Source organism: Pocillopora verrucosa, chromosome 5 (genome assembly GCF_036669915.1).
Source record: "Pocillopora verrucosa isolate sample1 chromosome 5, ASM3666991v2, whole genome shotgun sequence".
Classification (NCBI taxonomy): Eukaryota; Metazoa; Cnidaria; class Anthozoa; order Scleractinia; family Pocilloporidae; genus Pocillopora; species Pocillopora verrucosa.
In genome coordinates, this window is record NC_089316.1 from 15,628,156 (window position 1) to 15,644,032 (window position 15,877).

The 15,877-nt window shown below is 37.3% G+C and overlaps 1 protein-coding gene and 1 non-coding gene across 2 annotated transcripts in view; one reads left to right on the forward strand and one right to left on the reverse strand.

Moving 5' to 3' along the window:
- Nucleotides 1-15,877, reverse strand: part of LOC131799832 (uromodulin-like) — a 36,929-nt gene that overhangs the window by 12,475 nt on the left and 8,577 nt on the right. The window lies entirely within an intron of this gene.
- Trnaa-ggc (transfer RNA alanine (anticodon GGC)) lies at nucleotides 12,306-12,381 on the forward strand. The gene has a single exon. It is a non-coding gene; the product is annotated as a tRNA-Ala (tRNA).

A 15,877-nucleotide genomic window follows, 5' to 3' on the forward strand; every position in this document is an offset into this window, starting at 1 on the left:
ATGTTGGCCAGTTTGTTGGATAACAAGGCAATTACTTGTGATGAACGGTTATTCTGCTTTTTTCTAAGTCTAATCTAATTTTACCTTGGCATGACTCTCCTTTTCCAGTGTATCCTTCCTTACAGGTGCAGCTATGGGAGCCATTAGTGTTGGTACAATTCGCATTCACGTCACAATCATGGCTTCCATTGCTGCATTCATCGATATCTAGAAGCATAAGTGATGTATAAGAGGTAACGCAATAATAATATGACAGTCATGCGTGAAAACAGGCCTCTAAAATGTGGGCTAATTTCCATGGGCGATAGTTTATGCGCAAAAAAAGGTGTACTTTAATTAGTGTAGGCAAGTCTTATTCACCTTGACATGACTGTCCATCTCCAGTGTATCCTTCCTCGCAAGTACAAATGTGAGAACCATCTGTGTTGTTACAATTCGAATTAACATCGCAAACATGGTTGCCATCGCTACACTCATTAACATCTGTGAACAAAAACGAAATGCCAAAACGCTACCAGACAGACAGAGAGCAAAACATCAGATTTCTAAGTTTTAATGGAAAGAGTTTTTTTTATTGTGGGAAACTTTATTCTGCAATTTGCTAGGTCAAATGCAATGCTTATACCTTGGCATGAATGCCCGTCTCCGGTGTATCCTTCCTTACAGGCGCAGATATAAGAGTCTTCAGTGTTACTACAGTTCGCATTTATGTCACACACATAGATTCCAGTGTTGCACTCGTCGATGCCCGAGGACACAAGTAAATGTAGAAAAAGGTAGCTTAACAGTACAACACAAGAGATGAATTTTTTTTATGAAAACATTCATTTTAACTTTAACCCTGGGAGGAAATATGACATCGTTTTGGCCTGATTGTTGTCCGAAGAATTTATAATTCAGTGCAATCTAGAGTTAAAGAAAACAAAGTATCAGAAAAGTAAATTAATCGACTTAACTTGCCATTTGTCATCGTGACACCCTACGATTGAAAGACGCCATTAAAGTGAAATTAAAACTGCTATTTCTGCCTTCTACATCAAAATAGCATGGACTCAAGAACCGAAATTCGTGTGTAAAACTTACAAGAACTCAGCTCGTAGATTTAGTTCTTAATCTTTGACCACCATACACAACGCGTACTCTTATATGTAACGTCTTCAAAATGTTACGCATGTAGAACACTTTTGTCATACTTTTGCTTCATTTCACTTCACTGAACAAACTTATTTGCCTACTTGTATAAACTCCTGCTGTTGTCAAATAGGACGCATAGGAGAATGAGGCAAGTTTTTAGCATCTCATTTCATGCAGTGCTGTTTATTATTTAAGAAAAAGTTTTTTAAAAAGTTAATCCGAATCGCAAATGATCCCAAAATTGAACTCTACATGACTTCTTTAAAAATGCCTGGAATGACGTAGATTTTTTCCCAGGCTCCATAAAAGGACTAATTTATTACTAATCTAAAGCTAACTGATGAAACTAGGTATTAAGAAAACAACTGGAACAATGGTTATCTGCTACTTATTGGCCATTTTGTAACTTTTGGTTGTATTCGGGAGCCTACTTCACTTTTGTAGGAACGCACGCTTGGGTAACCACTGGGTAATTCAAACAGGCAGATAACACTGTAAAACTGAAATTTTACCGCTGGAATGCTCTTAAGTAGCCTCGCAGCTACTTATGTGCTCGTGCATGTTCTATCAACGGATCGCTTGCCTCTTTGATTTCCAAAGCACATTTATAACTTATCGCTCTTACCCTAACATTGATGAGAGGACAAAAACGCCAGCTTTATGACTTTTTTGTAGAATTGGTATTTTTAAATTTACGAAGCTTTTGATATCGAATTTGAAAAATAAATCTGGCGGGGTTTGCACAACGCGAACGAAAGTGCTCCTACATGTTTCCTTCTTTAATACTTACCATTTACATGATCAAACTGAATACTTTATCGTCTTGTCCATATATCTATTGATTAATTTTGTCCGCTAGCTTTTAGACGTATCCTGTAAACATATCTAAGAGGGCTATGACAACCTGTTTCCTTGTTTTTCGATATTTTAGCTTTGTGCGAGATTCTCCAAGTTTTCTTTGCTTTGTTTTCCTGACCCTGAGTTTAGTTATGAACATATTTACTTTTATATCTAAGTAAGAAAGTGGTTTGAGTTTCATGATCAAGCTTTAGGTAATGTTTGAGTTATTAATCTGGATAATAAAGAATATTAAATGACGGAAAGTGAATGAAAAATCGTGCACCGCCCAACCCATTATTTTCGTGTGGATTCAAGACCTTTCGTCCTTCAGTTCGCGAAAAAATTTTTGTCGAATTATTACTCTTTAAGTTTAAAAGAAAGAAATGTGCTGGTGTTAATTTTGTGTTGCTATTTATATTACTATTTACCATAATTCAGTCCATCCTCATCGTGGCCAGAGGCCCTCAATGCTGTTTGTCCTTTGCCTTCTTCTCAGCTCTTCCCAGCTGACTCCTCTCTCCCCCATCTCTTTTTTGAATTTCAAGGTTTAAAATTAATAGCAGATTTTATTACGACAATGTCCTTTACTCACGGCTTTTTTCAATTCACACGTGACAACTTACCCGCGAAAATTTGTCGCGACAATTTACTCGTTACACATGACCCACGAATATTGGCCACTTCTTTTCCTGTAAAACTTGAATTTAAAAATAAAAAAAAAGAAATAATGGGACCATTACTTTCTCTTGATGAAAGCAATTACCCTGTTGTTACACTATTTGTTGACCTTTGTTACCCTGATAGTAGCATATGCGGGACGGATGTCATATATGAACTTTAATAGAGTATAGAAATCTATAATCATACAGAGTCTCTGTGGCTAAGTAGTAGAGCATCGGAACACGGATCCGGAGGACTGAGGTTCGATTCCTCGTGAGGGCTCAGAGTTTTTCTTCGTCCCACGCCCGAGACAAGATGAAAAAACATCTTTCTTTATTCCTTTACCGAGCCCAAAATCTTACCATCTTTCTTTTTCTATTAACAAAACATGACATTAACGACATTGCTGATCCTGGCAGTTTGCAGGACGCGTATCATGCATGACAGACTCTCCGTGGCTCAGTTGTAGAGCATCGGAGGGCGGAGTCCGAAGATTTGAGGTCAGATTTCTTCCTTTATTTCTTTAGCGAGCTCGAAATCTAACCATCTTTGTTATCTTTTTTTTTTATCCTGTGGGTATTTTCCAAATAAGTCAAAAGGTTTATGCATAAGGTGTTCTATGAAGAAGAAACCCAACTTCCTTTTATTAGAGGGGGGACGTTTCTAAAGAAATTTTGGTGCTGCGTGGATGGGAGAGTATCACAGGGTAATTTAGTTTTAGCAACTGAGTTAATAACGTAGATTGGAATCCGTAAAGAGTTTTAAAGCTGACGTTTAGAGCGTTCGCCCTTCGTCAGAGCGAGTAACTACGGACTAAGGCTCGATTCGTCAGCTTTAGCCTCTGTGCGGTGGCTAATTTAGGTTATCAACTCAGTTGATAATATTTAATTACCTTGTTGCCTCCCTTACTTTCTGCTGAGCATCATTTGGTTCTGGATATGAAAATCATTATGAAGTCCATGGAAAACCTATGAGTACGACGGGAATGACAAAGTATTCTCGGAAATCAATGTAAGTTTTGTTTCCCAACAAGTGTTAAGGGCAGCAAATTAAACTTTAAAATTAAAAAAGGGCGAATGCTCGCAGGACTAATACCAGTTTGAGATACTTTACATAAGAAAATAGAGGAAGAATTTGAATTATAACTCGCCAGTTTCATTCTCAAATGTTCCATGAACCCGGAGGCCAACCATTGTAGGAACGGATGCGAAGCGAAAATGAAAGTAGACTAGCATATATTCAAGTTTTTTATTTCATCTCTATAAACTTAGGGTGCATATCTTCAAATCTCACAAGTCATTCTTATGAATTCTCGATTCCAAGCAAGGCCTTTACCAGGACAAGCATTCTTTTCCTTCGTTCTTGAATCGAAGAGAGGAACCTCACCAAAGCTAGAGTATTTTTTCCCGATGTCATAAGTACATGTATTATAAATGATGATAGAAAATGTATTTATACATCGCCAAATCCACTAATTGTCCATGATGCTTTACGTTAAGATCATAAAAAAGCTAAAAGAAAGGGGGAAAAGAGAAAAAAAATTTCTTTATCTATATACAGGAATAAACAAATTGAAAAAATTCTGAGGTGATTAAACATATTTATCATCTAATAAAACTAAATGGAGTTATGAGCTTTTTTAAAAAGATACGTTTTAAAATGTCTTTCAGTCTCACTTTCGTGGTCGCTAGAAGGTGTTGAAAAGAGGACTGATCATAGTGTCCGTTTAGAGGTGCGATAATTAAGTGAGTCACTGATGCAGCAAGGCACTGCTCCATTAATAGCTTTGTAGACCAATGAAAGAATTTTATAAACTATACAGTGACGGACAGGAAGCCAGTGAAGCTTTTTTTAGGATTGGGGTCATAAGATCAATATCCTTGTACGTGTAACAGAGTTCGAGCTGCTGTATTTTAAACGGATTGTAATCTTGAACGTAGTCACTTATGTAGACCATATAGTAGTGAGTTGTAGTCATCTAATATTGAAGTAATAAAGGCGTGAACAACAATTTTGGCACTCTCTTCTTCAATTTACTTTCTAATTTGGGCGACTACTCAAACATACAAACCATACACTGCAACACACGTTTTCTCGTACTCATTACCGCCATAACTCCATTTGAACAAGCCCTCCCCGTACCAGATTTGGAATTCTTGGTTCGTCTCCACCATCAGGGGGGTAGAGAAATTATGAAAGAGCAGTTGTGGCGATTCGGTTGTGGCCCAGGGCAGGCTGTAAAACTTGCAGCCCCAATAATCTGATAGGAAATCAATCTTCGGGAGAAGAAGATTACGGTTTTTGTCAGTTGTCAACGTGGCCATTTGGTTGGGAATGAGACGGTTCCAAAGGGTTAGGTAGAGTTTTTCATAAAAGTATTTCACCAAATGAAAAATGCTTTTTTACCTACCGTTTCTTCCCTCGCAATTGGTGCCCTTGTATTCAGGTGGACAAAGACATCTGTAACCTTTGTCTGTAAATCCTGTCTGACAAGTGCCATCATGTTGGCAAGGAGTCTGTCCACAAGTATTCTGGCGTGAAAACGAGGTTTAAAAGCAGATATATGCCAATTAAAGTGGTAAGTGGTAATGATACTTTGAAATGAAAATTGAAATGTCACATGAGATCAAATCAACCAAACAACCAGCCACGCAACTCGTCAACCATACAAACCAATTCCAAACAAACATTGCGCAACCGGCCAAACAACATATAAGCGAAAAAACTTACCATCGAAACATTTACAAGCCAAACAACCCGAGGTTGAGCCATCTTGACATACTAATCTACCCCATGAAAAGTAATGTTATTCGCTTGGCCATGATAGGACACCAACCAACCATCAAAAATCACCAAAACCAAGGATAAACGAAAAGCACAAACAGGATAAGAATGTACTCACCATTGTTCCTTTATATCTGTAGTTTGTCTAAGACTCGAGATCCTGAGGATGTTCATTGTGTGTGGAATTATTCAGTTCGCATTTTGTGATTACTGGATATCCGCTGGCCACTAATTCTTTATAACTGACGCATTTGGGTTCCATGTAGCATAGAGCTGAGCAGAAGTCTTGCACAGGGGATTCCACGGTTCGTATCAAGTGGTTTATGAGCCTTTTGCCAGGGAAAGAAAGAGAAGATGTAAATTCCATCTTGTGACAGAAATCTGTGAGAAATTAATCGGATTTGATAAGCACCATTTATGGTTTACATCTAGAAAGGTAAAGAACCAGTTGCGTTTTTTAGGGACTAAGCAAAGGCAGTTGAGTGATAAAACTTATGAGTTGTATAAATAACAAAACATAACAGTTTCGCCTCTCTCTCCTCCACGACCAGCTATAGCCATTATAATGTCCTCAAATGATTTTGGTCCTTTAACTGCTTTATTTTAGCACTAATTAATCTTTAGAGTTGTAATCGGACAGGGCAATCGGACACAAAAAAGTGTCTCTACCGAAGATATTTTCTCAAGTAAATGTAAATGTATTTGTTTTCTTCTTAAATTGTAATGGTTATGACCAATCGGTAACGGGACTTTGCGTCATTCAATTCGATCTTCAATTATACTCATGAGTGAGCGAAATTAGACTTCACTCGGTTCTATTACAATTATAAATTAAATTTACTTACAACACTATAGCAGTATGGATATAGTTTACGATTAAGAAAATTGGAGCACCGCACACTGAATCGCGTATATCATTAGATATGAGAATTATTTGAAGTTAAAACCATTTCTAACGCGTCTAGGGAATTTTCGACCCATATTTTATTTGATATTGAATACAATATTTTGAATTCGCTTTTGGTAATGTGCATCAATGAAGACACACATCTCTGTTTCTTTGAAAAATCGATTGGGAATTTTTAGCATACCGGTAATTTGATATAATCGGGTGATGGCCTGATTTGAAAGAAGCAACATTCCAGTGTTGATCTTTAGTATAAGAAGCCAGTCTGAGTTAAACCCTCTGAATTTTTTTGTTTTGATTAAAAGGGCTTTTCCTTGATTTGGCGATCTCACTAGTTAGTTCAATTCATGTGGACGAGACATTAAGTCCATGCCTGCTGTGAACTTTAAACTTTTGCTTAATTACCCGTAGAGAGACAAACTCCCTCAGGGTGATTAGCGTGAAGAGAAGAACAAGAAGAGAAGACCTAAAAAGAGTCCTGTTGCCTCTCGATAGCGGGGAGTTTTGTCACCCACTAGTTTCTCTTGTCCTTGCACTGTAACAAAACTAACCAGGAGTCCGTATTAATTTTAATCATACAGTTGGAAGACCTGCATTTTTTATGCGTGGGCTGCTATTGGCGGCTTAGAATTTGTGTTGTTTTAACGTTCATATGACAACAAAATTTTTCAACAATTATCTAAGAGTTTTGATGAGTAAGTTAGGCTGGATGGTCTCAATTCTTGTGAACTATGTTACCTATATATCTATGGAAAAAAATGAAAATAACGAATATGAAATCGAATGTTCGTCTAACTTAGTTGAACTGTAATGATTTTATATCAGCTCGGAGGAAATGAAAGTATAACTCACCTTCTTCACCGGCAACTTCAGTTGTCAATAAAGACAACAGGACGACCAAGAAGTAAACTTTTGAGGAAGAAGCCATGGTAAAGACTAATTTGAGTCGCTATGTAGGATCATCGCTGGTGACTTCTGAAATGATTTTGATGTTTGTTTACTTCTTTTGTATGCAGAGAGTTCTAATCATACAATAAGGAGATGTGGATTTTCTTTGCGACTTTGTGCCTTGCAGGAGCTTCGATTGGCTCAGAATTTAGCTTAGGCGGCATTCGATCTGATTAAAGTAAATAAAATTCATTGAAAATGTGTTAATTAAAATAAGTTCGATCGATTGAACAGCATGCGAAATATCCTGCTAATGAGATAATTGTAACAGTGTTATGATTGCGCTTCTAGGTTTTAAGAATTTTTTGACCACATGATGATCGGGCATGGGCATTACCATGAGCTTTTGGAAATGGACACAGAGCTACCTATTAGGCAGAACACAGCAGGTTAAGCTCCCGGGAGTCCTCTCCAGACATGGTGAGGTGATTGCTGGTGTATCCCAGGGTGGTGTCAATTCTCCTACACTTTTTATTGTGCATGTCAACGATATTGAGGACTGCATCTCCAGGGAAATACCTGTATCCACTTGCAAGTACGCTGATGACTGCACCCAATACGAACTTGTTTTTAAGGACTCTGTCAGTCAAATGCGGGATGCTGTGACTCACTTGAAAAGATGGGCTGTGCAGAATAAAATGGAGCTGAATGTTAAAAAGACCAAAGATATGTGGATCACCTTCAAAAAGTCCTGTCCAATTCCTACTCCTATTAATATAGGGCCTACTGAACTGGAGAGGGTTTCAGAGTTTAAACTACTGGGTGTATATGTACAGAACGATCTCAAGTGGAATACACATGTCTCAAGTATTGTCAGCAAAGCGTGTAAACGGATCTACTATCTTAGGGTCTGTAGAACAGCCCATCTCCCCAGAGACATTGGTCTTACAACTTACATCACTAAGATTAGACCTGTTTTAGAATATGCCTCGCCTGTCTGGGGAGGGCTGCCCATTTGCCTCGAAGAAGATCTACAGAGAGTGCAGAATAAATGTCTAAATGTCATTGGTCTCCCTAGGGATACTGTTGAGTCACTTGTAACAAGGCGTCAGAATTTGACGAGGAAACAATTTAAACGTATCCTAGAATCTGAAGCACATCCTTGTAAACGTTTTTTAGAAAAGCCAGTGGATCATGGCCATAATCTAAGATCTTGTAAGACTAACCCAGCGCACCTCAGAATACCTGTATCACGCACTGTTAGGCACAAACAATCATTTGTTCCTAGAGGAGCTAAACTTAATTTGATTTGATATGTATATATATTATGTAGTGTTTTGAATTTTTATTGTAATATTACCGTAATTCCTATCGCCAAAGGTAATAAATAAAGGTTATTATTATTATTATTATTATGTAGCTTGAAGTAATTAATGAGGTGTCTGAAAAAGGAACAGGTTCAAAGCTTGTTCTCCGCACGGCAAGTTTAAATAGAGAAAAAGTTCCGTGCTTTTGTTGATGCTCTGTTACTAGGAAGAGAAAGTCATTTTATTTGTGGACACATAATTCCTATTTATATACTTTATTTTCAAATTCTGATAACTTTATCAACCTTCATTAGTTCGAGATTATTAACCCCCTTTGCTTCCCTCTCAATCCAAATTAAGCTGGTGAAATACCTTGCAGGCGTCAGCTACTTCACCTTTTTTTTTTATTTCTTTAAGCTTAGGAGAAAGTTATCTTTCACAAACAAAGATCTGGTCTTTCATACGAACTATTATTTCGGCACCTGTTTTAGTAAGAGAATCAATAGCAGTCTTTATTCATACAAGTGTGTTACTTGAAGTAAGTAAATGTGTTCTCTTTGTTAGCTGTTAAGCCTCCTTGACTTTGTCCAAAGCTTTCTGCGTTTGAATGAAACGTTTGGCTCACTTTTGATAGCTTGAAATGCAGTCCCTGCAGCACAGCAGCTTAACTTTGTTGTAACCGCTGGCTAAAGAACAGAAGATCAATGGCTCCCTTAAAATTTCAAGTGTAAACGAGCCCTAGGTAACTTGAATTACGTAAACATTTAAACTCAGCCATAACTGTGTTAATCAAATACGAAATATTTGATTTGTTCAAGCCTTTCACTTTCGCTGTCAAATTCATAACGGTCAGTGGTGGAAATTTACATTTTCAAACAAAGAAATATTCTACGGTTTTAGAAGCTATGAGAACCTGCAAATGTTACACACTCAAATCACCAGATTAATTAAACACAAGGTTGTATTTATTCGAAAACTCCGAGCACATGCTTTTTCTCTTTTTTCTTCCCGACACCCTTTGTGGTTCATGAACTCAACAAAACATGTCACGCACTCTACACAAGCAGATAACCAAGAGCGCAAGAAACCTAGGTGAAATGATTTTGGCTCTTCCCGAGATTCGAGATGATAATAGATAAGGCAACATAAAAGTAACGCCGGTAAATTATTTAAAGATTTGTGTTACTTTTCTTTTTATATTGTAAGAGGGTCGTATGAATCAAAGCGCTATTTAAATTAGGTAACGTGCCATGTTCAATGGGCTGCTATGTTCTAAGTCTAATTCGTCCCTGTGCGCTCGAACTGCTAATTTGAACCTAGAAAAATATTTGACTTTCAAAGAAGATGTTAATGAGGAGAGGACTGAGGGGAGGATGCACATCTACCTGCACGCATTTATATATGAATCCTCTCATTACGTGCAGTTATTTTCTTCAAATTTAATCTGGACCACCCAAGCACAATTCACAGCTTGTTCAAAACAATTTTGTATATATAGCTGATATCATAATTTTTTTCAGAAATCTTATAGTAACACTGGTAAAGTACTTTAGTTGTGCCAAAGCGGACCAATCCTTAGGACTTATAGGATGGTTACCATTCAGCCAGACTGGTTATCTCGCCTGGGTCAGCAATTTACAATTACAATTAGAGTTAAAACAATGGAAGTAGTTATTATGATGAGAAATAAAATTTGTTAAATTTGTGATAGGTGTCTACGTAGATAGCGGTTCATTAATGCCCTTTTTACGTGGGGTTATTTTCCCCAACGTCAGTCTGTATCACAGTGGCGCAGGTCACAAATTGGTGGGAGGAAAAGTTAGTATAAATGGTAGGATCCAGAGTTTTCTACTTAAATCTGAACTGATCGGTAGCAACAGCCTATACGTTTATGTTTAAAGTAGATCTTCCTGTTAAATTCCCCATCTTCCATTGCGGGAGTAGCACAAGTTAACCCTTTAACCTCCAAGATCTGATTGTTGGTTCTCCCTTTAAGGTGCTCAGAGAGTTTGATGTTAGATCAGGTAAACAACCTCTTCCTGATAAGTTTGGGTATTCTCATTAGCTGGATAATGAATGGATTTTGTTGGGAGGAGTAACAGGTTAATCGCCTCCGGGAGTCAAAAGGTTAACCATCCTGGGTTGGCTTTATCACATTTATAACTATCATCGCAGGTTGTTGGAGTTCTAGTTCCTACAGCTGTCACGAAACGGTACCATCCCTTAGAGAGTTGTGTGACACAGAACACTGAACCATTTGTGGTGTGTCGTCAATGGCATTTCTTTTGTCGTCCCTCTGCTTCATAACAAGGATCGGATACAAATTTAAGTATTAATTTTTAAAATAATTGTAATTATTGCTTTTAAGAATAAATGTTTTTAGCGTTTTTTAAGTCTGATAGTTTATTACTGCCCGGGATAGTGGATGACGGGTCGATTGTATCAGAGATACCAGTTCTGTAGGATTTCTTGAAAATATCTTTTCTATCAAATAATTGACTAAAGGGAGAATTGATCAACGAACCTGTTTCTCTCAGAAATTCTTCGTCATAAATTTTAGAGGAAAGTTCATTTAAAGAGTCGAGAGTCCAATCAAACCAAGAAAATATTAATATATTTAAAAGGTACCAGATTTATGTCTCTCTAAAGGAAAGAGATATCTCAACAAATCAACCTCTCTCTTCCTAAAGTTCGGAAACCCTTCCGAAGATTATCGATTATTCACTTGAAGGAATACGATGAACTTTGCACTTCAACAACACTAGCGATAGTACCTTTAACGACAACAAAAAGATAAAGTGGAATCGGTTTTGTTTACTGACATCTGGAAAGTGATAATTCATTTTCTTCTCATGTAACCTTAAACTTTTTACATGTAGAGAATTTGAATAGCAGGCGATAAGAAGGTTTAGGCTTTGGGAAAGTCAATTTAGATTTTCCAAATTACAGCAAAGAGAAGTAAACCTCTGATTACTTAGACGTGCTATTTGTCTTAGGCTCATTGTCAGTTATAACTAAAACAACCAGAGTAACAGATTACACCTTCTCTGTTACCGGTTGCATACACGCAAATAAGCCTGAAAAGGTTATTAAATTAGGTTTTAACTGGTCGTCATTCCGGGCCTCTTTCTGGTGTTGTTTAGTTTTTCGCTGGAATGGCTTGTAGAAGAGTTACTAGCATATACAGCATTTTCTACTAGCAACACGTTTTTCTACAAGATTCACCTGTAAAGGTATGATTTAATCAAAATAAGGAATACTATACTCCTACAATTTTAAACTATTTTATTAAACAACTTGTAATAGCAATCGCTCCGACGAAGGGCTAACGCTCGAAACGTCAGCTTTTTTACCCTTTACGGTGGCTAATTTACGTTTTCAACCCAGTTGTTAACACTAAATTACCTGCTATACTCTCCCACTGACGCAGCACCACAGTTTCTTTAGAAACTTACCCCTTTATTCATGAGTCCTTATATACATTCACAACGCATTTCAAAACGAATATAAGCGACCCTCTCAGCTATGAACACTACTGAACTAGTAGTTGACATAAACCTGAAAAAAAATCAGGCCCTTACGGGATTTGAACCTGTGATCTTTACGATACCGGTGCAGAACTCTAACAACTGAGCTATCAAGCCAACTAGATACTGATTATTATGTTGGATCCGAATAAACCTTCCAAGTGGTGAATAATGACTGCAAATATATGAAAATCATATATGTGCACTATGGTGAAGAAACGAATATAAGAGATCCAACATAATGACCAGCTTCCAGTTGGCCTGTTGGCTCAGTTGGTGGTAGAGCGCTGCGCCGGCATCGCAGGGGTCATGGGTTCAAATCCCGCACGGGCCTGAATTTTTTTCAGGTCTTATTTCAAGTACTAGTTTAGTAGTGTTCATAACTGCGAGGATCTCTTATATTTGTTTCTTCACCATAGTGCGCATACATGATTTTCATATATTTACAGTCAGTACTTCAAAACATTCCGGAATTCGAAGCTTACAACACAACTATTGTGGTAGAAATACATCATAATTACACAGCCTAATAGAATGTTCTAGTTTTCCATACTACGTCATCAGAAAGTTTGAGTATCAATGTAACAGTGACTAACAATTATGCAATTCTAGAAATTATTTACAGTCTCTATTCACAACACGCCTAAGCTGCTTTAGTTTCTAACGACCTGATTAAACATCAAGAGTGCTTAAAACTTACATAGTGAAGCACTTCGATTGGAATAGATAGAGATATTATGATTATTTGGAAGCTTACTAATGCCTATAGCTGTTGACATTAGCTGGGGGACGGGGGGGGGGGGGTGTCTGTTCTATTACTCGGATAAACAACTATTGTTCAGTCGACTCTGATGATGATTTCCGCTAAGGTTATAGAAACGTCAGTCACTATTACTGATTACTTGCAGTCACAACTTCTCAGGAGCACTCTTACCTGGAAGATCAAACTAAGCAGTCCAAAGGTACTCTTGTGTTGAAACTACTCACTGTTTAACACTAATCATAAAAAGTGGATCATATGAAATATTTTAAGTCCTTGTTATCATTGATGTACATGTGCGTGCCAATAAATCGATTTGTGAATCCTTTCATTTTGCAGAATAACTTGCTTATAGCATTTAGTCTGTGCCACAGTGGCGCAGAGGACAAGTAAGTGGCTTTTTCAGTTTGTAAATAAAGTAGGATCCGCAGTCTTTCACTTTAATGTTGTGTGATTTCTTGCAACAATCTCCACCTCTGCTAAAGCAGACCTCTGAAGAAACCTCACCATTTGCCAGTGTGGGGTGACCACCTTTTAGCCAGCCTGAGAAGTCCGCACCACATCTATAACCCGGTACGCACTGGGTTGGCATTTTTGTTCCTGCATCTCCCACAAAACGATACCATTCCCCGGATATTATGGATGAGGATTCGTCGTCACATTTTCCTTGACCGTTGGGTGTGCTGTAAGTGCTCTTTCTGTCAGCCTCGCTCAGGTTTCTGTAATTATGGCACGGATCGGCTAAAAAGTTGAATTTCGGTTAACGCGATGTTTTATATATATTATAAAGGTGTTTTAGAAGGATTTCTCGCCCTAAGAAAATTCGTAATAGCACGCGCTTAATATGACGATAATTTTTTACATGTGTTTGATATCACCAATCAGCTGTGTCAGGTTAATAAATGAATGGCAAAGCGTTGACTGTTCTCAATCCAGAGTCGCTTGTCAAGATTTTGTCGGATTATGGCTGCTTAAAGCACAGAAAAAAATCGTATTTGTAACAGACAGTGTCGTTCAAAATTTCCCAGAGGCGGAAGTACAGAAGAAGGTAAATCTTGTTTATTAATAACTTATCTGTTATCTGTTTCTCAATACACGCTCTGGAGGATAGTGTTTCCTAATAGCTGATCAAATCGCGTGTCTGACAACACATAGCCAATCAAAGCTTCAGCTTTGAAATATTGTAAATTGGACAGAAAATACCGAAAGCGTTTGAAATATACGACACCACGAAAGTTGAAAATGAATTTCACTGTAATTTATCGGTTTTTTAAATTGACGAAACCTTGCCCGATTTAACAGCCCTAAAACGTGATTGAGAACTAAGGAATTTGAACTGCTCATCGTGCCTTGTAAATTTTTGCTGGTTGGTACAGTTTTGCTCGAGCCTTTTCCAGCGACTGACAAAATCTTTTCCTACCGTTTAAGTCACTCTTAGTATTGAATTAAGTGTTGTTGGATTTCTACGTACAAAAGTCTTCGATTCAGACTTCATACTTTGCTCGTAGCTTCGTCGGCTAGATTAAAATTTGCTTATGTTTCCCTTATTCTCTTTGCCCGCTTCCTAATTTTGGGAAAATATTCTTCCATTAATTACTATTGAAATGAACAAAACAACTGAATCTTGTGATTCCTCAGTATTTCACTGGGCATCCTGTACTGCGCATAAAAATCACGTAATCGGGCGAACAAGCGCGCTTGAATTCCGAGAACACGGTGTTGTTTTTCAATAAATAGACCAAGCAAAGAGTTACGATGCTCTTCAGCTCTTGAGCATGGTGACCTCTATTTTTCATTGCATAATTTTGGTGTACAAATTTTATCCCCTTTATATTGGATAAATTAAAAAAATAATCGAAGGCAAAAAAAGATATGGCTAAAAGCATGCACAAAGCCCGTTTTTTGATGATGAAAATTATGACTTGGAAAACAACGACTAGAGGAACGTTTCGAGTCGACGTCGATTAAAATTACGTGATTTTTTTCACAAATTATTCACCAAAATCTTCCCTATGCTCGAGACTTTGTACCAGTCAATTTTTTTTGAATTTTTACTTTAAAAACTATTCTCCAGCTATCAAAAAATGTACCGTGAAATGAGGCGCGTGAAAATGCATTAGTAGAGGTCGTAGAGGCAGAAGTGGGGTAAGTTTGGCCCGTCATTTCTCTCAAACAAGCAGGGTGACCTTTCTTCGTAATTATATTTTATTATAATTATTTTTAAATTAAAAAGTTTTCGGATAACTTTTTTTTTCTGAGGAATTACCTTAATAGGTCCGAATGGGAAATCTTAACCGCGGTCAACATCGATTTTAACCAATCAAATTATTCTGTTTGATTGTTTTCAATCCTTTCGAGACATAACCTCATAATGATTCTATTTATAAGAAAAATTATGCATCATCAAGAAAAAATAATGGGATGATTTTTTTCTCTCCTGGAGGACAAAAACGATGCACATCAAGTCTACAAATATGATACAAAAAAAATCAAAAATCAAATCTATATTTTGAACATTGAGTGCGATAGTTGTCGTTAGAGAGTTGTTGGTCGCTATTTACTATAGATCTGAAGCTGATCAACGAAAATGTTCAGCATTTTGTTTTTACTTTCAAGTGGGATCAAGAATTTTCATTTTGTATCATTGGTCAAAAATATTAAGGCAAGGGTAACTACTTTATCAAAACAAACAAATCAGCCGACTAAGAAGGAACGTGCAAATTAAAAAAACAAACAGACGAAAGCAAACTAACATTTCTCAAAGTCACAGCGAGCCAATTACCTGTGCAGCTCCGTCCATCTCCGTTAAATCCAAATAAACAGGTGCACACAAAGGATCCATTAACGTTTTGACAAGTAGCCTTCAGGTGACAATCGTGAGTATTTTTTTGACATTCATCAATATCTATAAAAATGGGAAAGAAAAGAAAAATTCTACAACGGAAGTGGTTCCACGAGTCGGATAACACATTCATTTTTAACTTTTATAAGATGAAAAAGCATTACGTTAGCTATCATTGTGATAAATGAATTGTTAATTTAAACTAAACCAAAACTTCCACTGCAACGG